Below are 24364 nucleotides of genomic sequence, written 5' to 3'. Positions count from 1 at the left end.
GGTAGGGCTCCAAAGCAGTCTGGGTAGAGCCAGCCATGCTTAAGCATGGAAAAAAAAAAAAAAAGTGGATTTGTTATTTGAGATCAAACTATTCTAAACTTTTCCCTATGTGACAGCCAAAAGCATCAGCATGGAAGTAAAGTTGAAAGTGCCCAGGCTCTGTTTCAGGATATAAAAGGGTAACAAAGCCCCTGCCCACGGGCCTGCCAAGGGCTTGGCTTTTACAAGCTTGGCATGGACCTTGGCCTGGCAGCAGAAGTTGAGTGAAGCTTCTGCAGGAGGTGGGGAATGAGTCCAAACAGCCTGAGGCACAAACCCGCCAGTGCTGGTGTCACAAGTGCCCACTTTGGGGTGCACATAATGCAGACCCTGCCGTGAGGCTTCCTGGGTGCCACCTGTGGGCATGGGCAGAGGGAGGAGCCAGCCCAGCTCCCACATGCCTGGGAAACCCTTCCTGGGCCCGTGCAGCCGTGGCTGGCGCTGGGCAGCGCTGGACTCCCCGGGCACAGCGGGCACTCGGCAATGCCTGGCAGCAGCACATCCTGCTCCCGTGCACCCTGGGCCCAACACAGCCTGCTGCCATCACTGCTCCACTCTGTCACGTGTGGCACTTCGCAGTGGCACTTGGCACAGCGCTCCGAGGCACTGGCCCATTTAATGCAAAACCTCCTGATTTTTGTTAATTCAAAGCCTTTGTGAAAGACATTTTTGTTTTCCAAACAGTGTCCCCTTCTGCTTTTCTTTGCTTGCATCTCACCACAGTTGCCTCCTAATCCAGTGTTGGTGAAACAAGGCTGAAGGTATTTTGGTCATGTTTTCACACTCCTGATGTACACTTGCCTTGTCTCCTTCCACTTTCCTTCTGACTACACTCTGCTTCACAAATGCAGCCATCTGGCACAACATCGCAGTTTTTTTCTGTTGACACCTGAGTAATCAGAGCCCTTTTTTTTTTTAATTTTTGTTTTCATTTTTAAATAAAGCAAGTGCTTCCAACTCCAGTGCCCAGGCTTATAACTGGCAAGCCACATCCCATTAATAAAAAGCAGCAGAAGTGGGACGTCACTGGTATTAATGCTAGAAAACATTCAGGGTGAGATGAGAGAAAAAAATTAGCACCTGATATTTTCCAGCTTTAAGAGTACTCCTTAGGAAACAAACTGCTTCTATATATTTTCTCTGTGAAACACACCTATAAAACATTGATGACAAAGTTGTGGCCCCAGAAATTCAGAAGAGTCTTACCACACGTTGCTGTAGGGCCAAAGTTGCATCCTGAGAGTTTCTTGTCTCAAAGGACCCCTCTAAGACTCACTCTCTCATGCCCCACTCACTTTTCCCGTGGCAGAAATAAATCTGATAATATTAACTTGATCTCAACCTGGCAGCCATCTCGTCCACATGTTTGATCCTACCCCTGAACTCTGTCCCCTCTGAAGTAAAGGATGGCCACCACCCCACAAGCCCCTGTGATCGGGACACCCTGCACAGAGATCTATGAGCAATTGAGCAGCTGTGCCACAGGGAACTCCCAAATCTCACCTTGGGCACTGGGACAAAACACAGGGGCTGCCTCTGCACCTTCCCCAGACTGACAGCTCTGTCTGCAGCTCCTCTCACAGCCCTCACTGCACTCCCTCCATGCAGCAGAAATGGGGTCCTACCAGCTCCACAAGGGCAGGACAGGGGCAAGAGGCAGGGCTGAGTGGCTGCCCTGTGTCACACATCTGGCCAGTCCAGCACGAAGCAGCCATGGCAGCACCTGGAACACAGACTGCTCCATAGGCCCCACCATTCCCATTGTCCCAAAGCACTGGCATCAACAGTGGAATTTCTGCTGTCAATACCAATTGGAAAGTGCCATTGATAATGTGCCAGTACAAGTCAGTAATGTGTGACTCTACAGACTGAGCCTGCTGTGAAACCCCTGCTTTTCTTCCCGTTTGTTCCAAACAGAGTTTCCCAACAGACTCTCACCAGGCACAGCCACACTGGGCGTTAGTGCCACATCAGCTCAGGGACTCTGCTTTGCTGGGTGAGCAAAGAAGATTTGCTGATGGTACAAGCAGCCTCTTCCCTCCATGAACAGCCAGCAGGGGCCACAGCATCCTTCTGGGATAGATTTACACCATACGGAGATACCAAATGGGAGGGAAGAAGTTTGACATAAAAAGCTCAATCTAGACCCCATCAGGACATGAATGCAGTCTCGGAACCAGGCTAGGACAATCTGGATTTTGTGAGAAATACCTGTTTTTCAAGATGCAGCCACCTGGTAGATTCCCTTCTTCTCTTTCAACATGGAAAAAGAGATGGAGCAGTTGATGGGGGAACAGAAAGGCTGTGCAAATTACAAGCTCTGTGGAAAGTTTCTGTGCAAATAACAATTTAACACTAAGAAGTTAGGTTAAAATGGTTTCAAAGTCTAAAATTAGTTACATTTAAAACTAAGAGCATATGCTTTTATTGTCTCTGATCTAAAATATAATCCCAGGAGGCTGTGAAAAGCATGCAAATTACAGAAAGCTAATTTGCTCCAACAGCGACACCTCCCATGTAGTTGGGAGGTCTATTAGACCCAGTGTACTCTCCATTATTTGCATATTAATAGCACCTGCTGAAATACTTTGGGATTTACTTTTCCTGCCAGCAGAGGGACAAAACAAACAAAAAATGTATATAAAATTCCTTTCATACAGATTTGATGAACAATAAACTATTCAGACAGTGCAAAGAATGCCAAATTATTGAGAGGCAATGGGGTAGGATTGCAGTGCCATCTGTGATTTTCAGAGAAACTGGACTGCAAGTCTGATTCAGAAAAAAAAAGAAATAACCTAAACCAAAAAAACCCCAAACAACCAAAAAAGAAAAATATCTGGAAAGTGCTGGGTTATTTGAAATGGCTCACTTGGCTCAAGTCTGAAGAATGGAAAAGTTGAACTAAAGGAATCCAGACACTGCATCAAGAAAAAAATTAAAAACATGACAAAAAAATCCTACACGTCCGCAAGCCCTGAGAGCAGAACCCCCCAAAGTGGACCTTGATTAAAAAGCTACAAAACTCCAGGCTTTGATATTAGCCAGGCCTGCAAGGCCTAGTCTCCTGCACATAAAACAAAAAATAAATTAAAACCAGCTACAGCCTGAGATTTACTTAACAAGCCTCTGCTCATGACCACTGCTTCCCCTCCTGGGCCCCGAGCTATAAAAAAAGCCCCTTGTATATTCCTATAGCTCATCTTCCTCAGGGTGAGGGAGAGAGCAGCTTCCTCTCCACAGTAGCACATGGAAAATGTCCTTTTGCAGTGCCAGGCCGGGCCAGATCTGCAGGTGGGATGTGCAGCGCGTGCCTCTCCCTGCAGAGCGGATTTGGGAAGTTGAGCAGGGAGACAGCGACATTCCCCAGCACCTCTTTTTCCAAACAGGCAGTTGGTGTTCCTAAAGAAGGACCAGCCACATGCTCACCTACCCCTCAAGGGTTACAAGGGGCTGCATTTCTCTGTATTCCCTGTGCTTTAATTCTGATTATACACCCTCTTTTAAACGGGCATGGAAGGGCCCACCAGAGTTGCTCACTGCTGGTGTGCCAAATTCCTGTAGCATTTTAACTACCATCGTATTCCCAAACCAAGGAGGCAATTGACTTTAAGTTAAAATGTTTAAATTGTTCTCTACACATTAAAAAAGTAGTGAAAGAGCATTTCATGCAGGACAACAACGCAGGGAAAAGTGCAGCAGGACAGCCACTGACTCCATCCCTTGGCACTCTTACCTGTGCCAGGGGAGTGGAGAGAAGCAGGGAAATATATTATTCTTGGGAAATACATTATTATTGGCCTCTCCTCACCACAGACAGAGCCCAGTGTGTCTTTGGTCTCTGCACAGCCAAGTGAGACCTCTGAAAAACTTGCTCAGTGTCAGTGCTAATTACTGGAGGAGGCAATCAAACATTCCAGCAACAGGGACCCCTGAAATGCTGCAGACAGGCAGCTCCCACCATGGCCCTCAACAAATGCTAATTCTCATTAATGCCCATGGACTCCAGAACGCTGCAGCACTGGCAGGGATCACCATTAGCTGGGAGTTAATTAGCAGTAAGTTGTAGGACTAAAGTTGCAGGATGGCAAACAGATGCAAACCAGAGATGCACTGCTGGAGGTAATTTCCAGCATTGCTGTGTAGAATGAACCTCTAAATAGCTGGAAGGGAAAGGAGTGACCAGAACGCTTCCTGGGAATCCTCAGTGGTTCAGGGCACAGAGAACTGGATCAAAACTGTTTCAAAATGAGCCCATAAGCAGCACTTGGGAACCCCCAGCAGATTGCTGTGTTTGTACAGGTGAAACATTGAGAGGGATCTGTCCTCTCATAGCCAGGAACAGATCCTACCCTGGGATACAGTAGGGCCTGGAGATATGTGCTGGTACTGCCCGGCACATGCATGGCTAAAAATGCTCTGTGCTGCCCCACAGGCCCTCTGTGATCTGTGCTCCCAGCCAGAGAGAGCTGGGCATTTGTAATGATAGCAATAAAAATAAAAATAATAATGATGGAAAAAAGCCACCCTAGAAAGCAAAACCCAGGCCACTCCTTATAACAAATCACATTGGATGTTCCTTACCTGAAATTCCATGAGCAATTAGCAAACAGAATGCTCCACAAATGCCTTTATGCCCCACTCTCCTTGTGGTGGTTTTGGCAGACACATTCCCAGCCTGCAGTTTGCCATCCAGCTGCTTCCAAACCACTGCTTTTTCCTCTTTTATACTTTTTTTTTTCCTGATGAAGTTCATGGCAGTCAGTATTTTACCACCTGCATGCTGGGGAAGAAAAAAAGCAAGAGGGAGAGGCTCAATATATACAGCGTGTTTATATTCCGTGAGAGCATGTTGCAGAGTGGGGAGCTGTGATGTGTGTGTTTGCATTGTCTGGGAAAAGATCCTTAGTGGCACTGCGGCTGTAAAAATTAATGTAAGATCAGGGGACTGTCTTCAGTCACAAAACTTTCACTTGGTAAGTTCTTTTGTAGGAAAGGATATCTTGGACTGCAACTAATTTGTGAATCCCAGGAAAGGCAGATTGCTGATTCTTCATCAGGATTGCATGACCTGATCTATAAAAATTTGGGCCTCAGCAGGAGGTTGTGGGAAAGCGTGATTTGCATTTCAATTTTTAGTCCATCACAACCTTTAAAATCTTTCTGCAGCACTATCACAATGCAAGCTTTTAGACTCAGTGTGCTCAAAATACGTATCAAAAAAATTTAAAATCCTGGTACAATGGCAGTCATTTGCTAATGGGACAGAAAGTAGCATTTATGTTCAAATTGTTTCACAGAACACCATTACATCAGAGTCTTTCATCATTTTATGGGGATCGAGTCCCCCGACACCATCCTTGGGGACCCCATGTGGTGCTTGTCACTATCATTCCACTTGCACAAACACACCGGCCCTTTCAATTTTTATCTGCCCAGAGCCCAGAATATGTTACATTGTTTAGGTTTTGTTCTGTATGAAGAACTCACAACAAATAAAAGCCACTTCCCTGGCAAAATGAGCCTGTGAGTGACGGTTAAGGGAATTTCAGGCAGCCCCTTTTGCAGGAGGGGCAGCGGCTCTGCCATCCCTCCCGCTGACTGATGGCACCGCTCCAGCCCATGCTCCATGAGGAGCCACCAGCACTGGCACCAGTGGCTGGATGCTCACTTATTTCCCTAAAAAACTGCCTGGGTCAGGCTCCAAACCCCATGCACACGCTGGAGATGAATTATTTGTGGTCCGGGAGGGCTTCCCTGTGCCACCGCTGGATCAGGGAGGAGGCTTTGCAGAGAAAGGAGGAAATACACTCTGGAGTCCTTTTGCCAAGGAAATGCTCTCTGAAATACTCACAGCCTTTCACCCCAATGCCAGAGATGCCAACTGAGCCGAGTGCTCAGAGCTGTGGAACAGGGTTATCCATGTCCTGACACAGCTCAGCTGCCTTTTCTTGCTCCACCTGAGCCAGGTTTTGTCCTGAAGAACTGCACATGGCCACAAATTGAAAATTACATTTATTTTGGTGACTGGATACCTGCTTTCCTTTTTGCAGAATATTACTGCCACTTCCTCAGGTATGGTGAGACTCAGCAACCCTTTCTGGGAACATATTGTCCAGCTAATCGAATTTCCAGGTTCCAAAGCTCAAAGCCCAAGGCAAGGGTGCAGGAGTGTGAGCACCACATGAACGTCCCAGGTGTTTCCAAGTTTTCTTCTGCTTTTGCTCTTTCTGAGGTTGGTAGCTTTCCAGTGGCTTGAGCAGAGAGAGGCTGAATGAGGGACATTTTTTTGACTTGTTTCTTAAAGGCACTTCCAATCCCTCTCCCATGTGTGTTGCCATGTTGGGGCCCAGTAGTTTGTTTCCTTGCTGGCATTGGCAAAATTGCAGCCCTTGGATTGAACTTCCACCTCAGCTGCTCCCCTGTAATGAATGGAAACCAGATCTCCACAGTGAAGGTGACAGCCCTTCCTGAAACACACGGTGAGGGTGCTGCTCCATAAGGAAAAGTCACTGCTGTACCTGAGCACCTTTCTGCAGAGACATTTCTAGGGGTGATTCTACGGGACAGTGAGATACTGACCCAGGACATCCCCAACAGTCACTTTTCAAAAAAGCTGCTTTTGCTCCACTGAGTGTCTGAGAGCCCAAGTTGGAATATGTAGGACTGAAAAAGCAGTCTGGTCCTGAACTTCCTCCTGAAAATAAATGAATAACAACCTTCACACGAAAGCAGGATAAATAATTTTTCTTTTCTTTCAGGACACATGTTGAGAGCACAGAAAGCAGTCAGAAGTACAGCTTTTACCAACTGCTCTGCTGCTTAACATCTCTGGCATTCAAAACATACAACTTCTGTGTTTGTACTACATTTCCCTAACAGCTTACATCGAGGCCAAACACACAGCGTTCTGCAGAGGTCTTCTAAAATAAGCTTATTTAAAAGAGCAAGGTCAATGCCCACACATGTCAGATTCTGTGAGCAGAAATCAAAGAGTTTGGGGCAAATGGGATATGTCAGGACTCAGTGGATTCCCATGCCAGGCTCTTTTACCAAGTTCACATTGCTGCTGCCAAAACCAGTAACAATCTCATCATGTGGGCTTCAGCTTTGGAAAAATGTCTCAAAAAACCCCAGTCTCTGCACACAGGCTACTCAGCTCAATAAAGAAAACTAACACACTGATAAAAGTGTTTATCTGGACATGCTATTTATTGTCCCTGTAACTGTGTTTTTCTTTTAATGGGCCATGTGCTGATTCTATACTTCAGCCCTAGGCTCTATTGAAATAAAATTAAAAGCGTTAGTAATGTAGTTAATTCCATTTATAACATGACCATCAAGTCAAAAGAAAAGAGAACGTTAAAAAAAAAAAAATATATATATATATATATATATGGGATTTAAGAACTTTAAAAAAAAAAACAAAAAACAAAAAACACCACATAGTTCCAATTTGATCTTTGTTTTGTTTATTAAAAAAGGAAAAAGTTTTTTCTGTGTTCTAACTCTGCCTGGTCTTTTAAACCAGAATGATATTTGTGATTTCAATTAAAATATGCTATTGTCACCTTAGCCTCCCGCTTTGGTATTTTAAATGGCTTTGCCTTAAGTGATTTGCGTCCCACGGTGAATCCTTGTCACTTCCAGCACCTCCCACTATTGCCCTCCCGAACAATCACTGCCGATAATCGCTCCCTGCCCTTCTCCCGGCGTCCCTGCTCTCCGCCCGGCTCCTCAGGCTGCGGGCTGTTGGCTCTCCACCGTCCCTAAGCGAGGGGCTGCTGTGGCTCAGCCAGAATGAAGGACTGGAATGAAGGAGCCGAGCTCGGTGGGGAGGCCGGACGGGTGGCTCCGGAGGGGCGGCAGGGAAGGCAGGAGCGGGTTGGGACTGTCACCTCCCGGCACCCCCCTCAGTGTGGGGCCGGAGAGCTGCTCACCCAGCCCCACTCGCCGCTTCCTGAGAGAGCTCTGGGAGATGCAGAGCACCCAAGGGAAACCTGGCCAGGAATGCCGAACTTCCGCTGGAGGCTTCCCCCGAAGAGATGCCACCAGCAGAGCCCCTCCAGGCTCTGTCCGGGAGCTGCCCCTGCCCCGCTCCCGTCCCTCCACACCGTGGTGGGGATCAGGAGCCTTCTCCTTCTCACAGGAGCATCCTGTTTCCTTTGCCTTTCATGGATCTCATTATTAATTAAAGAATCATTTAGTTTGCATAATTGTCCTCTGACATACATGATTCCAACCTTTCTCTTTAAATTGGCTTATTAAACTAAATACAGTCTTCTGGTTTTGTGGCTCCAGCTATCAAAGCTTCCTAGATGGACAGTCAAGATGATGGGAAGAACAAAACTGAACTAATATTAGGGAGCATGCTTTTATGTACATTTATGAGATCTACCAGCAGGTGACTCCATTCTAAAATATCTGTACTTTCATAAAACAAAATGCTTTCTTTCCTACACCCTGAACATCATCACAATGCCCCCCTCCATAAGATTTAGCACTCTGAAAAAAACAGTGTTAAATAAATAGCACTTTTGCTTAAGCTATGAACTATTTCTTTTTGAATAACACATGAAATTGAATTAGAGAGATTCAGGGATTTCCAGAACAGCCTGATGTGTTCCTGTCTAATCAGACCTGATTAATTCAAATCGAACTGCAAACCTCAGTTTTATTTTGCTTTAAAAACTCCAGCTCAACAACAAATCAGCAGTATGTAGATATCACAGAGGCAGTTAACAGGAAAGCCTACATTTACTGAGCCTTGTAGAGTCAAACGAATATGATTAAACATTTGGCATAATTTATTAATATTTTATATATTCAAATATATACAGAGGGGATGGGACCAGTCAGGGAGATGCTCTTTGCCAGGGACAATTATATTTATGCCTAAGAAAATCAGATCCAGCTCAGGTGTCAAAGGATGTTTCTTCAAAATAGAAAAATTTTGAACAAATAACAGGGTTCTGTGGGAGGGTTTGTAATACAGAACTGCACTAAAACCATGCAATGATCTACACAGACAATCAAAGTGTTCCCGCCATGTCAAGTGCAGCAGAATAAATTAAGATAAAACAAAATAAAACAATCCCACAAATGCAAGATTGTAAATGCAAAAGAGGTGGCTGTGCAAGACGTATTCCAGAGATTTACTGAGCCATTATTGCTGTGCAAAGTGCACCCAGAGACGCTTCCAGACCTGACCAGTTTAATGCACATCAGAGCAGGGACATGCAGGGTCAGGAGGCTGACTGGATTTGGGCACTGGGCACAGCTGTTTTCCTTAGGTGCAATCCACTTGTCACTGGTGGTGGCACTTTGCATTTGCTGTGTGGCAGCATATGTGCTTGCCACACTGGGGACCCATTACATCCCTTCAGCCTCCAGCCACTTCCCTTCCCGTCTCGTTAGCTGCGTGTCCATATATCCTTCCACACTCCTGCTGCATGTCCATATATCCTTCCACACTCTGTGCCCTCTCTGCCTGCTCCCAGATTAAAACCATATTAAGTGGGGCAGAATTATTCTATATATTGCCAAATTTACATACATATATGCACATCTGTAAATACACACACACACACACACACACACACAGATATGCTCTGTGAGGAGTCATGTCTATTCCATCACTTACCTGCTCAGAAATATTTTTGCTCCCAGGGAGAGCTCACAGGCACAAGGAAAAGCTGAACAATGTCCAAGGAAATCTTTAAAATGTGGTGTGAGCCCAAACTAAAAGTGAAGGTGTAAAGAGGGGAGGGGATAGACAGTATGTGCACTCTGCAATGAAACCCATGGTTCTGCCCAGCACGGACCCATTAGTCCTTGTGGAATTATTGGCTTGCAGGTGAATCTGTCCAGACAAACAGTTCCACATTTCTGAGGCTTTGCACTCACAGTGGCATGGCCAGGACCAACTGCAGGGCCCAGCCTGGTTCAGTGTGGGGTCACTGCACCCACAACAGTTAAGAAGAAATTTGGTTGATGTCTTATTTTGAGGAGCTGCACTGCCACACTCCTGAATCCAGACACACAGGGTTTCCTACCAGGATGCTGGGACAGAGGGAAACCTCTCCAGTCTGGGCAGATGAGCTTGCCCAGCAAAGTTCCCAGCTGAGCAGTGCCTGAGCCTGGCAGAGGCTCTTCCTCTGGCTTCCTGCAGCCGGGACAGGAACAGTTCCAGATAAAAGAGCTTTGCACTCCTAAAGAACATTAAAAATGTGACAGCCTCTGTTACACATTTCCATAGCTATAACAATGTCCTCAATGACCGGGATTCAGGTAAAGCCAGCTCTACTCCTCATCCCCCTCCAAACAGAGCATCCCATGCTTTAGGAGCTTCTCACCTGGACTCCAGTTTGGCAGGGAGGCCCCTGGAACATGCAGATCCAAGCTCAGGTTTTTATTTCCACACCTATGAGCAAGTTTAAAATCAAAATTTCCACTCACAATAAACCTCCAAACTCTAATTAAACTGGTTCTTTCAAACAAACAAACAAAAAACTGATCAACAAAAGAGGGAAAACTATTTGTCTTTGATCTGCTTCTTTTTCATTAAATATATCTTTTAGCATTTTCTAAAAGTCTCCTCCCAAAGAAGCAATCACAAAAACCCATTAAGGTTATTTTTATACCATGGTGAGAACACTGAACTACCTTCCTGATGTAGCTCCTGTGTGGGTAAGTGACACAGCCAAGCCTAGGTCTGCACGTCCCAAACACCTGCTGGGTTTTGCTGCTTCTCCAAGGCAGCAGTTGGGAAAATGCTGTTCCAGCCACGGCTGGGGTTCCTTACTCCCAGGGAACACCATTCCTCTCAGCAGCCCAATCCCCCAGTAGAGGATTGCCTTGTTCAGCAACAGGTCAGGCCAGAAAAATCCCTCACTGCCAGGCCCCCTGAGTAGCAGTGATGTGGGACAAACTGCCCCAGGCTTTCTCTGCAGCTCCATTACATTAATGCATAACACTGCATAAAAAAACACTGTGACAACTAAATTCTTTCATGAGTCAGAATACTTTTAGACATGTCCCTCCAGTCTCCTGCCCTCTGTTACACAGAATCACGAAAAAGACTAAGGAAGACCCAGAATTCAGGGTAAATTTGGTCTTTTCTCTGAGGCAACTTTGTGAATCAGCACAGAACAGTTTGCTCACTTTTGGATGCAGCTGACTGGCCAGAGAGAGAGAGAACATCTGCAGGTCAGCCAGAGGGACAGGTTTTCCACTAGTACCTGTTGCTGCAGGAAAATTCACAGCTGGGTCAGGAGAGGTGAAAGGATGGAAAATGCCTGTCTGGTTAACGTAAATAGTTACACTATGCACATACATTTCGTGCCATCCCACTGCCCTCGGCACCGCCAGGAATGTTAAGGAGATGGGAGGCCCCTCTGAGCAGGGCAGTGTCCACAGCTCACGGCAACCCCTCCAAGGAACAGCCTGGAGGGAAGATTTTGACTTTTTAACAGTGGCGTCCCTGGCAGAGCGGCTCAGCACCGCAGTGGTGACAGAGCACCTGGAGGTTTCGCCTCCGGGGGAACGAGCTGAGGATGCTGAGCTCTCCTCTCTGTGCTCTGCACGTGTGAAACATTCTGTGCTCCTTCCTATCAACAGAAAGGTTCTGCATCTTGGGTCATTTCTGTTGAGCAGCCCCCAGCCACGCCACAGCATCAAAAACTTTTCAAACTCCTTGGTACTGAAGCTACAACCTGTAACCCGGGCCGAGGTTTTATCAGCCGTGAGATCAGAAGGGGAGCAGCACTTGTAGTACATGAATGACCAGCTCAGCTGCTTGGAGAAAGGAGCTGATTCACGCTGCCAACGCTGGCTCTTACACAGATAATAAACTAGACTGGCCTTTCTCCTGACATCACACTTCAATCAAAAACTTTCTCACAAAATGTCACTTTCAAAGTTGCAGCTTTAAAAAAAAAAAAGGAAAAAAGTCTTTATAAAAAATTCATGGCCACAATGATCTGATAATGCAGCTTTCTGATACCAGCAGATGTTTTGTCTAACATGTTCCCTGAAGCTGTACTCTGTGCCTTCATATCTTTCATTTCCAGTTGCTATCTGCTGACTGTGGGATGTCATGTACGTACCCTATAGCGATGCGCAGCCATCGCAGCTCACACCGCCGCACGTAATGAGCTGCACAAGATGCTTGTCGCAATAACTCCGCACTTCCCCGACCATATGGAACACAACACTCCAAAGCCCACAGACACTTTTTTTTATTACAGTTCAGATCCTTAAAACATAATCTGTGTGATGTCTAGTGAATGTACGTGAAGAGCTGCTGAAAACAAAGTTAACACTTGTTCACATCATCTGTTACAAATGTCCAATTTGGGACAATAAATTTCTTCGGAACCTGTTCTTTTGCTGACTCGTTGCTTTATCTTTTTTTCTCTTTCTCTCACGTCGTTTTTTTTATGAACTATGCATATGTATTAAATGGGATTTGTTGTCCCTAGATACCAATTTGCATAAAGTGCAAGCCATCATTGGTTGGAGAGAAGCAAATTACTTCTCCAGCAAGATCGCACTTCTTTTTTTTTTTTTTTTTTTTTTTTTAATTTTAACAAACCGCAGGCAGAGGCTGTTAACAGCACTTAGCCAGATATGCAAAGTATCACTTTTCTCAAAAGCAGCTTGATCAATGAGCCGAAAAAAAAAAAAAGGGAAAAAAAAGAAAGAAAGAAAGAGAAATTATTCAGTTAAATACAATGCAGAAATGTCCCAAGACTGAAGCCATTCACCTGTAACTTGAGCTGCCTGATTCCCAGTAAGACACAGCCCTGGCATGGCTTAGCACGTAGGACACAAATCAGAACAGCCCGACTGACCAGAGCCTCTCAGGATCACTATTCCATCTTCCCAGTGCCCCAGTGTGCTCCTAGAAGTCCCAAGAGTGCTGGTTCTTTCACATGTTGCAGGAGCCCTCCCTGCTCCTTCACATCCCACACATTTACTCATGTTGAATTCTCCTGCAGGGCTGTGCAAACACAGGCTTGAAAAGCCTGTCCAATGCCCTCCTGTCACTGCAGTGGCTCCCTGGCCCAGGGATGCTCCACAGGATGTCTGCTGCTATTCCAGCAGGGCTTGGATAAGGGCAATCTCCATGTTTCCCTTCTGCTCTTCATTGCACGCACCTGGGACACACAGGCAAGAGCCTGGACTTGTAGAACCTTCCCAGGTTCAGAGCAGCCCTGCAGGAGCCCTCTGCTCTTAGTGAGGAGGAGAGACAGAGGAGGGGATTTCACAGATTCTTCAGGAATCAGATTACCTAAGCAAAGCTGTGGTTCGCAGGATGATGCACAACAGCACCAGCCCACCACTAAAAGGATTTGCAAGCCAGGAGCCAGGCTCAGTAAAAAAGTGTGAGAGAGTAAAATCACCAAAGGGAACAAATCAGCAAAGGATGCTGAGCTGCAGAGTTTCCAGCTAGGTCTGAACTACCCAAGAATTTAGTGCTGGGAAATTGCTGAGGGTGCTGGGGGAGGAGTCCTCTCTAAACATAATCATTTTTTTCTACTGAGCTCTCTAAAAATTACTGCAGGGTCTGTCTCTCCCTAAACATTCACTCAGAATTCAATCCCAAATTCATCAATGGGATGTGTTTGTATTATGTTACTTCTGCATTTAATGGACAGATGATACTCTCTGAAGAGTGGTTCCTGGGATCACACAGAACATTGGTAATTGATTACAGACACAGGACAGGTGATCTGGGCACTGGTGGTGACTTGAGGTGTCTCTGAGGGAGCCATGGGTGCCAAAAGAACAAATGTGGACCCAGGGTGTGGAAATTCTCAAGAGAGAGTCTGTATTACTTCACTACCTTTAGCATCTATTCAAACACACACAAATACCCACAGAATTTATGTTGTGTGATGATTTCAAGGTGAAAAGAATAGTTTCTATCTGCAAAAAATATTGGCGACTTCCTGCAGCTCTTGCAAAAAGGCTAAAATACCATGATTTCACGCGTCTCTGCTATTAACGTGTGCTGCTTTGCTTCCATGTTTATACTTGTCACATTTAAAAGGAATAAAATAGAGTTTAAAAGAAGATCCAGACTCGTAAATGAGTGCAAAAGCACAAAGAAGTCATGCAAAGATCATTAAGAAAAACTCACAAGAGGGAATTAAGTGGAGGCTTTGAAAATGGGGCTTTTTTTCACAGCCGAGGGCACTGTTAACCACTGGAATCGCCATGGGACCAGGAGAAATCCTACTTGGGACACTCCCTCAGACGGAGAGAAGTGCTTGGACCTTGTCTCTCTAAACCCGCTGCAGGAAAGGCAGGAAGCTTTCCCAGGCTTCTGTCACTGGAAAGTCCCAGACCACTCACCTGGAAGCACAAAGTCTGCTGTGAGTGCCTCAGTGCAGGAGCATCCACAGCCCAGTGCATCCCTCTGGATTCAGACGGAGCCAAAGGAATCCATTGCTAAGCTGAACTGAGCCCTGCCTGTGAGAGCTTGGTAACATGATCGTGGGCTCCTGCTGCAGCAATTCCACATAAACCCAGCCTTGGAAAGAGGAGTAGCAAAAAAAAATAAAGTGTTTTTCTCCTTCCTTATCTCTACCCACTCCGTTTTACCTAAGGCTCCCTATTAGCTCAGCTGGTGATGTCACTTACTCCACTGGAACCTGTTATCATGGCAGATTCCTCACAGGATTTTCTCTTTTGCCAGCATTGCTCTTTGTGCAATGTTGTATTTCATTCCATTAGATAAAGGGTTAAGGAATTCACGTTTTACCCATTTAGACTAAGTTATACTCCCTGTGGGTTGCTGGCTTCCCATTGGCTGGAACAATGACCTTGGAAACAGACAAAAATGATGCATTGTTGCAATAAATATTATAGCTTGCACCTGTTTCTAATTAAGTCTGCCAAACAATTTCAGAGATACTGAAAAGAGAAATGTGTTGGCTTCTAATCGGGTGTTCTTTGCTGTTTGATCTAGATTTTTCAGCCCGCCATATGACCTCGCCTTCTTGGTTCTTGTTTTTCTTTTCAGACTTGTATAAAAGCATGAGATTGAAAGAAATCTTCTGAAAGAGGAACATCTCTGCCTAAAATCAATTGCAACTAAAAACCTGAAAATTGATGGATTTGCACCAGGGCTGAAATCAGTTTATGGCAGGTTACTTCATAAATCTCTAGTATGGATTCTTGGTTTCATAGGTCTATTCTGTCTTTCTCCTTTTCCTTCACCTCCTCCTTCTCCTCTCACCTCTTTTAAACTTCAAAACTCAAAACAATCCCTATTAGCAATCGGGATCAGGATCACTGGGAAGCTGGAGGTTTTTGTGGCTGCTCTTCAAGATGTTGGAGAAATAGATGAGGAAGGAATTTCCTGCTAACTCTCACCAAGGAAATGTAAAGGGAACAGTGGTCCCTTTGCCTTCCAGAGTTAAGGACACCTTGGGAAGATTCTGGTAGTCGTTACTGTTTGATGCCTGCTCTAAGATCCAGCTCCATGGACAAATGCAAACTGTGGCAAATGCTGCCAGAAGAAGTAAGGAAATAAGAAATTACTATTATCTCCCTTTGGCAAACGGGGACTGGAAGCCAGAGCTCAGCCAACACTTCTGGCTGTCAGTGACAGAAGCTGCCGAGTCCCTTTGGTCCCTGTGGGGTCCCTTCCCTCACGCTGGGATAAGCATTTGTGCATCTGTATTTTGGAACTGACTGAGGAACTTATCCATCTGAAAACTAATCCAGGAAGAAAAAACCCCAAACAACAGAGTTTTTATTTCAGCCACATCAAGTTCCTGATTTTGGTTTGCAGGCAGCCTGGAGGGGCAGGACTGAGCAGCCAGGGCAGAGGGAATGCAGCGGAGGAATTTTGGATGTAATTACACGTGACCTCAAAAACACAGTGTGGTCTCCAGAACCCACAGATGTCTCTGTCTGATGTAAATGCCATCAACTTCCCAACCCAGCAGAGGTTTGCTGCCTGGGCACCCTTGCTGTGAACCATGCAAGGGTTCTTGTGTGTGGGCAGTGGATCTCAGAGTTTGGTGGAATTAACTGAGCCTCTGCCCAGCCAAAAATGAATTTTTTGGGGGTGGAGGCTGCAGGTGGATTATTTCAGCAGCCAAACTAATGAAGGTGAGATCAGAGAGGTTTAAAATAAGCATAGACACCAGGAAGGTGTGGGAAGGTGTGGGAAGGTGTGGGAAGGTGTGGGAAGGTGTGGGAAGGTGTGGGAAGGTGTGGGAAGGTGTGGGAAGGGAAGGTGTGGGAAGGGAAGGTGTGGGAAGGGAAGGGAAGGGAAGGGAAGGGAAGGGAAGGGAAGGGAAGGGAAGGGAAGGGAAGGGAAGGGAAGGGAAGGGAAGGGAAGGGAAGGGAAGGGAAGGGAAGGGAAGGGAAGGGAAGGGAAGGGAAGGGAAGGGAAGGGAAGGGAAGGGAAGGGAAGGGAAGGGAAGGGAAGGGAAGGGAAGGGAAGGGAAGGGAAGGGAAGGGAAGGGAAGGGAAGGGAAGGGAAGGGAAGGGAAGGGAAGGGAAGGGAAGGTGTGGGAAGGTGTGGGAAGGTGTGGGAAGGTGTGGGAAGGTGTGGGAAGGTGTGGGAAGGTGTGGGAAGGTGTGGGAAGGTGTGGGAAGGTGTGGGAAGGGAAGGGAAGGGAAGGGAAGGGAAGGGAAGGGAAGGGAAGGGAATGGCTCAGCCTATGCAGTGGGATGATACACTGCATCAGGATTATCACAAGAGTTTTTTTCCAGGAGGAGAGACAAAACTACTGAGATATTTTGCAGGGTTAGCACGTCTTCCTCTGTCTGATACACTCTCTCTTTTCTACTTTTCCCTCGGTGGCAGGTAATAAAATGCCTGCTGGCACCCCCCCCCCCCCCCCCAATAACTGGAGGTACCCAGAGTGGTTCAGCCCATCGTGAGTGCTGTGCCAATCATTTAACAATTCCCACAGCTGCCTTTGTGAGAAGCCTCTCTCTTAAGCCTCTGGTTTAAGAATTTAGAGTAATCATGTAAAAATGATACCCCTGTGCTCTATGATCCGCTGAATCTCACTAATGCCGGATCCCAGAAGAGGGCTTATTAATGAAAAGATGCAATACCTCTCTCTCTGCTCATGTTTCACATGAATATCTCTCATGGATTCGGCAGTAAAGCGCACTGCTGATAAAGTGAGTATAATGAACCTCCGTGCTCCACGAGAATGGAATCTCAGACTGATGAAGTGGTTACCTGCTCCACTTCCCAGCACAATGGCAGGCTCCAGAGGCACAGGGAGAAGCACCCGGCTGCTGCGGGAATAGTGGTGCAGCACTGCCAGCTCCCAAATCCGGGCTCGGCTCTGCCATTGATGCCTTTGGCTGTGTGAAGAGATCAGGAGTTTGGAAGGGAGGAGTTTGTAATTAGCTGAGAGAAATAAAATTATGTTTTATTGTAAATCACTGAGTCAACAGACAAAAGGAGGGTTTTAAAGGGACAGCAGCACCTTGAGGCTACTCTGTGTCCTTCCAACATCACACAGGAGTCAAAAACCCCACCCACTGGCTATCAACACTTCAACAGCTTCCCAGCAAGGACAAGCACCAAGTGTTCTGCAAACAGCAGGATCCTGTTTCCAGCCTCTGACATCTCGATAGTTTTCAAGAAGTCACTGAAAATACTTTCAAGTAGTGCATGTATCCTGAAGCTCCTCCTCTAACAGCCACGGAGTCTGCCATCGAGAATTTCCAATTGTTATAAATCCTTTTGCTGTACCTGCTTGAAAACAAACAAAGTAACTCCCCACACTAACAAGAAGAAAGGAGGATTCCATGTCTATCCATGGGAAAAGAAAGTACGTGACTACCCAGAAAGCACTGTGAGGCAAAGAAAAGGATTGGGCAAGATCAGGCAAGAAAAGGATCTGCCCACTGTAGGCGGCAGGGCAATCAGGCTCTATATTTCTCTGAGGCCCTCTGTGATTTATGATTTCCATTAAAGGGAGCACATGCCTTACAAATTACCCGTAATTTTAGCACCAGGAGGATGGTATAGGACAAGCAACAAGAGTCTGGAAGGTGTCACTGGAGTATCCCAAAACAACCACGGAGACCAGTGTCAAGTCCAACAACCAGACTGCGGCTCAGTGGAACTGCGGTTCAGTGCATCTCAGATACCCGGCTCACCTTTGCAAAGCCAGCCCCATGCAGCCAAATCCAAACTTCCCAAACCTTCTGAACATGGAAAACTATCACAGAGATCGCAGCACTGAAGAGTGAACATAATTCCATCTCAAACCCTAGCTGTCATGCTCTACATGTCACCAACCCATGAAAAAGGGAGCAGTGTCCCTTGCTTTGAGGGGATTCTCTGGTTGCAGAGAGTTCAAACACCCTAAAACTCAGCAGAACCTTAAAGCAGGAGCTGCATTTTTGTCAAGCCCCTTGGGCACAACTCCCTATATTTTTCATTCCTAAATGCCCTGTGTGTTGTCTTTAGAGAGGGAGGCAGCCACAGCACCTTTCTGTGTGTGCTTTCCTCCCTTGGCTTTTACATTTCTTCCACTTGCAGAATGTACTTAACTCACTGCTTATTGAATGAAGGATTAGTATTATTTTCCTTCCTCCAGTGAACTTTGTTTCACTTCATCCTGCATACATTTGGCTGGGCTGTGTTTTCCTGCCAGCACACCACTGTTCAGCAAACTACCGTGCTTAAGGCCAGCCAGCTAACACAGTGATTCCTTTTTACTCCCGAGGAGTGTTTCCGTAATCACGGCTGTGCTGGGGGATGAATGACAGCTTACACCAAGAAGCACAAAACGCACTTCCAGAAGCTTTGCTGAGCTGGGACAGAGCTAAAGCAGCTTCAAGCTGCCAAGATATTTGAGACATCCAGAGGAAGATACGTTTGGAAACAGAGCCTGCTCCTTAGCTCTTCTGCTTGCACAGATGCTGACCAAGGGCTGGGTGGGAGCAACTTCCCCATTGTCTCTTTTCTGTGCTGTCACATCTCATGTTGAGCTAGACTGTGAGGAAAAATCTGTATAAAACTAATAGGTAACAAATTGCAATGGTTCTGTATTTATGGTCTCTCTTTGTTGTTGTTGTGGTTAAGACTGGTTATGTTGCAAGGAGAAAAGAAGGGTTTATTTCCAACTCTTGGATAACCAAGTCGGAAGCTCCTGTTCACATCACTGCAGCAATGCAGACTTCTCTGGTGGAAGTGTTTTCTTTTTCTGGTTGAATTATACCTCAAGTTCTGCTAGGTAGTTCCTCTCTTTGTTCCTGTGAGCCAAGATCTTGCTATGCCATGCTTATAATATAACCTCGCACTAGAAAGAAGATTACAAAGGGGGCAAAATGCCCTCGAGGGTTCCCCTTTATCAGAACCTTCCCTGTCAGTTTGCCTTCTCATTTCCTGAGCTCTTGTCTGATTATTAGTGTACTGACAGAATAAAAATAACCTCATATTCCTACATGAATCATAAATAAAACCCTTTTATTTCATCAAAGAGGCTGGCAGGTTTATAGTCCTTTGCAATGCATGCACGATGTGAATGACATACCTTTAATTTTGCTGACAAGCTTGTCGGGGTCCTAATGAAAAAGAGTGAAAAGTGGGTGACTTCTCTAAAGGTTTAGCAGTTGCTTTTTGGTGAGGATATATATTTCACCTTGCCACTGTAATCAAGGAGCCAACGGATCTTGGTAATGAACTCTTCAATTATAGTCCACTCCTAACTCTTCAGGAATGCCTCAGCAACAATACCACAGTGATTATTGCTGGTGGTAGAGCTATAGGTATCAGGGCGCATCAGCAATGATCCCATGCCAGGTTTTGGTCATTCTAGTTTTATATCCCTGTTGTACACCAGCCAATAATAAAGTCACCATTCCCACCTGGATGTTGACAGTACATATTCCTCCCCATTTGTTCAAGCAGACACTTTGCTTTTAGAAACCAGTATCAAGAATGGTCAAGGGTACTTTTCCCTGCTTTTTTTGGAAGAGTCTCAGGTCTTCATTCAATAATTCAGAAAGAAATTAAAGGACTACAACAGCTTTATTTGATCTCTTGGCACTTATCCTTCTTTCTGGTGGCGATTCTTGTCTTTAGCAACACCTCATTGGAGAAAGTTTGCGATTTGGCAAGTTATACTGGCCTGATGGATGCTCTTTTATTTTTTTTTTTTTGGTGGGGATTCAGAGGTGGGGATGCTGAGACAGAAAATGAGAGGGACATTACTAAGGCCATCTGAGTACAGAAAGAGACAGGGGCTGTTTGTGCAGGATTGTGCATATACAAGGAGGTGGGACGGAATATGGGAAAATAATATGGACACTGGTTTCCAGAGTGCTGTCTTGACAGTATTTTACAAGATTCCAGAGCTGCACTTTTAATTTTCATTACTTTCCATCTTCCTTTGATAAGCTCAGGAGCAGTATCTAATTTTATTAGGAGCTTTTCATCAAACGTGGATATCTTCCTTCCTCCAGGGATTCCCTAGCCACAGAAACATCAGGTTCCGTGAAACATTAGTTAATCCCAGTTAGAGTTACTTGACCCTATCAAGCTAAGAAATAAATTTTACTGTTCATGAGAGTACTACTGTTTACACTTGAGACAAAATTCTTAGATCTCAAAGTTTTTAGAGGAAAAACATATTTCATAATGCCAGAAGACTGGCCTTAAAGATCTGGGCCACAGAGGCCTGAAACTGTTTCTTGTTTCAAATTAAATGCACTGACAGACTTCCTCCTGACTGTGCCTGACACCAGGGCCTGATTTTCTTGGCATAAAATCCAAAAGGGTGAGGGCAGGAGCCACGTCCAGTCCCACATTGCTACCTCTGGCCCTCAGCCTTCCCCATGCAGCTGCTCACAGATGGAATTGGTGAGAATCAAAGCCTTTCTCCCTGCCCAGGGCAGAACAAACTCTTCAGCAGGAGCTCAGGGTTTGGTGAACATTTCAGAGCTAAGGTTTTGGTGAGGAGTGACTGCCCCAGCAGGAAGGTGCTGCTGGCAACCAGCATAACCCCAATGCTTTGTAAAACAGAGGACCAGCCACTCTTGCTGCAGTGCTGTCACTTTTTCAGCTGTTTGCAGAGTAAGGTCTTGCTAGAAAAGGTTAACAAAAACTCATATACTCCAAAATTATCAGTTTGTTATCACTATTAATAATACTTTATAGTACTTAACATGCTACTTTTGATCTTCAAAGCACTTTGCAAATATCAATTAATCCACACAGTCTGTCTGTGGGGTAAGTGAGTGCTGCTGCTCCCAGAGCTCAAGCACAGGGTTAGCTGATGTTCTTAAGTCCAGAGGATCAGGATCAGCCTCTGCACATCCTGCTCTGATGCCCAAAATATTTAAAGATGTGTCTCCCCTCCTCTTAGACGGGTTGATGAACGTGCACCACTTTTATTGTACATGAGATACTTTCTTAAAGTCCTGGTTTGAACTGACAACCCAACTCCAGCAGCGTGGACAAGGCTGCAGCTTTCTCCCTTCTCACATATTTCTGCATTGATGGGAGAGGTGGGCAATTACAGCCAGCTGATTAAAGGACTAGGATTATGAAGGAGTTATAAAACTACTCCCCAAGTCCTGTTTTGTAGCGGAGAATTGTGTGTGTGTACACAAAAGTGATCGGAGTCACAGCTTAAAGAAGCAGCAGATTTCTTTTAAGATTTACCAGGCCACCATCACTGAGACATAACCAAAGGAAGAGTTTCACTGAAAGCAGCCCGTATTTGTAAGGACTGATTAGCGTAATGTTGGGTTTTCTTCACTTGTGGGTTTGGGTTTGTTTGTTTCATTTCTAAACAACTTCCAACATTTTCAGTGCTAACAGCGAAGGAAGGACGGGCCCATGATGTGGTTTTATTTGTTCATGCTTCTTTGAGTTGGTAAATCACACTGCATTGCTTTATTGAGTGTCCCTTTAGGAGTATATTGGAAAAAATTCTATCTGCCACAATTAATAGAGTGCCTAGTGCATCATACGGCACAGCCCCAGCGTCGGAACTCGGCATTCTCCCGGAGCCCTTTGGTCCCACACTAGATGCCAGAAAGGATAGTGGCTGTGACATGTGATACAACTGCTGATAAATGATGGTGATAATGCAGAACAAAAAGGCTAATGAGTTCTCCCCAACACCACGCTACTTTCATGAAATGAATGTGATGATGGCCCTATTTGCTACTTTTTTCCTTTTTTTTTTTTTTTTTGGCTAGTGAGTTACTTATCCCTATACCTGCATGTTGGTTTTATCTTGTCTGCACAATGCCATGGAGAGACAGCCAAAATTAATGTCAGCATCTGCCTTCACTTTTAAACTATAAAAGAGCCTTTGAAGGTAGAGTAAACCAAAGAGGCCAGTAACTAATTATAACCCATTGTACTGGACTTTGGGAATAATGAATAGAAGCTATTCCCCGAGCGCTTAGCAGAGACAGTGGTGCCTTTGTGGTGAGGGAGATCCCTTCACTGGACCAGAGAGAGGAGAAATGGGATTGTTAATGTATGTAAGAGGCAGGAGGATTTCTATGGTGCTATTTCACTGCAGAGGCAGAAGGGAGCAGAGCCAATCATGGGAAGCGTAAAGGTGTGAAGGCACAAAGATGGAGAGTTGATTAAAAGCACCGTGGGGAGCACGGGCGAACAAATCAATGGTAATGATGGAATTATGCCCGAGCGGAACCCAACAGTCTGCAGTGTCCTGGTGGCTCGGAGCTGGGGATTAAAGGCTGCAGGAGCAGAGCCGGCCCTTGTCTTGCCTGTCACAGCGCTCAGGGATGGGCTGATCGATGGGATGGGCTCTGCTGCACAGCAGGGCGAGCGCTGCGGGGCGACGCCCAAGCCCAGCACAGGCACCTCTGCAGCCTGTGAGGTGTGATGGCGGGATCCCGCCCAGGATGCAGGAGCAGCTGGGGCGGGATGCCCACACGGCTGTCCCGCCTGGAGTGGGACAGGGCTCAGCTGGGGCAGCTGAAGAAAGAAAAGGTAAAAGATGAGGGGAAAGGCACTGAGTGTGCTCGGTGAGGTCAGACAGGCAGGGGAGCAAAGCCACAGAGCATCCTGGTGGAGCAGGGACACGAGCGGCACTGGGGACACGAGCCGGGTAGCCGGGCAGGGCTCAGAGGCACCGGCAGGAGCTGAGGGAGCACAGATCAGAGCGGGCTGCAAAGGCACCGAGAGAAAAGCCTGGAGCAGCCTGCAGGGAGGGAAGAGAGGACTGGAGCAGCTACCAGGATAAATGCAAGCCTGGCTGCAGCTAGGGCAGCACAGGCTGAGGGCTGCCTGCCCTCCCTGAGTTTGCCCTGCTGGCTCTGACACCTCTACAAGCAGAATCAAAAAACACAGCCTCGGTTCTCTTCTTTACTCTTTTAAGGATTCCTCTGGTGGTTTGAGGCACACATCTTTATGCACATAAATATCCCAGAAGCCCCTACCCCTAGGGCAGAGTCACCATTCCCACCTGGCTTTGTGTCTGGTGACCTCAGGAGAGAGGATGTGGGGACCGTCTGCCTGCCCCAAGCTGCTCACACAGCGTTGCCAGAGGGGAATTAAATGGGTGAAGAATGAGCCTACGAACAGAACCTGTCAGGATAGAGGTCTGTCCGTAAGGGACTGTGCCAGAACACGAAGCAACCCAGACATTTTCTCTCTGACAGCATCAGCCGTGCCAGCCCAGGGCCAGCTGCGAGGGCAGCACTGCCCACGGGAGGAATGCAAGAGGACAGGCTGACCTCAGGTTCTGCATGGCAGGAGATCCTCCCACACCACACAGCCAGAGCCAGACCTTTAGCAAACGTAAGGGCCATCATGCCTGGCCTTTTGGCACAAAGTCACGATGAAATAAGTGAAAGCTAAACACTTTCAAAGTCAAATATTTGCCCAGTGGTGAAAAAGGCCACTGCAGGCAGAGAGAAGCTGTTCCTAGGTGGCCTCAGCCTGAGCAGATCCTCCAGGACCACGCTGGTGGTCTCAGTTAAGAGACCTACAGATTGCTGGAGTCTACTTGTGCTCAGGCCAGCTGGGGAGGAGAGAGCAAATTTTAGTCATCCAGAGTCTCCAGAAATAAAATTCTCGAAAGGAAAAGACATAGACTCACAAGTAGAAAACACACAGATTCTTTCCAAATGGTCTTAATGAAGATTATTTAAATATGGAGAGTTAAAATATCCCATATGTTAGCTCCCTTATGGATCTCTTATACAGACTCAAGCCTGAGCACAAACTTATTCCCTTATTGAGAGAGGACCTCAATACCAAAAAGCAACAATCTGGTGTTTGGCTGCTTCCTTGCTTTTTTCTAATAATAGTGTGTGAAAAGCCTAAAAGGAAAGTATA

General features: G+C 46.1%; 1 long non-coding RNA gene across 8 annotated transcripts in view; it reads right to left on the bottom strand.

Annotated features, from left to right (window-relative positions):
• LOC115494452 (uncharacterized) overlaps nucleotides 1-24364 on the bottom strand; it is a 443660-nt gene that overhangs the window by 26750 nt on the left and 392546 nt on the right. For 4 of the 8 annotated variants that reach the window (XR_012055209.1, XR_012055206.1, XR_012055204.1 and 1 more), the window contains 3 exons: nucleotides 6561-6736; nucleotides 6075-6461; nucleotides 4624-4822 (listed from right to left, as the gene is read on the bottom strand). This is a non-coding gene — a long non-coding RNA (uncharacterized lncRNA). The remainder of the gene's footprint in view (nucleotides 1-4623; nucleotides 4823-6074; nucleotides 6462-6560; nucleotides 6737-24364) is intronic. The other 4 variants (XR_012055207.1, XR_012055210.1, XR_012055208.1 and 1 more) reach the window with 3 other exon arrangements.

The sequence above is a fragment of the Taeniopygia guttata genome, chromosome 3 (genome assembly GCF_048771995.1).
Source record: "Taeniopygia guttata chromosome 3, bTaeGut7.mat, whole genome shotgun sequence".
NCBI lineage: Eukaryota > Metazoa > Chordata > Aves > Passeriformes > Estrildidae > Taeniopygia > Taeniopygia guttata.
The sequence above is the reverse complement of the archived record's forward strand: the minus strand, read 5'-3'. Positions and strand labels throughout refer to the sequence as shown.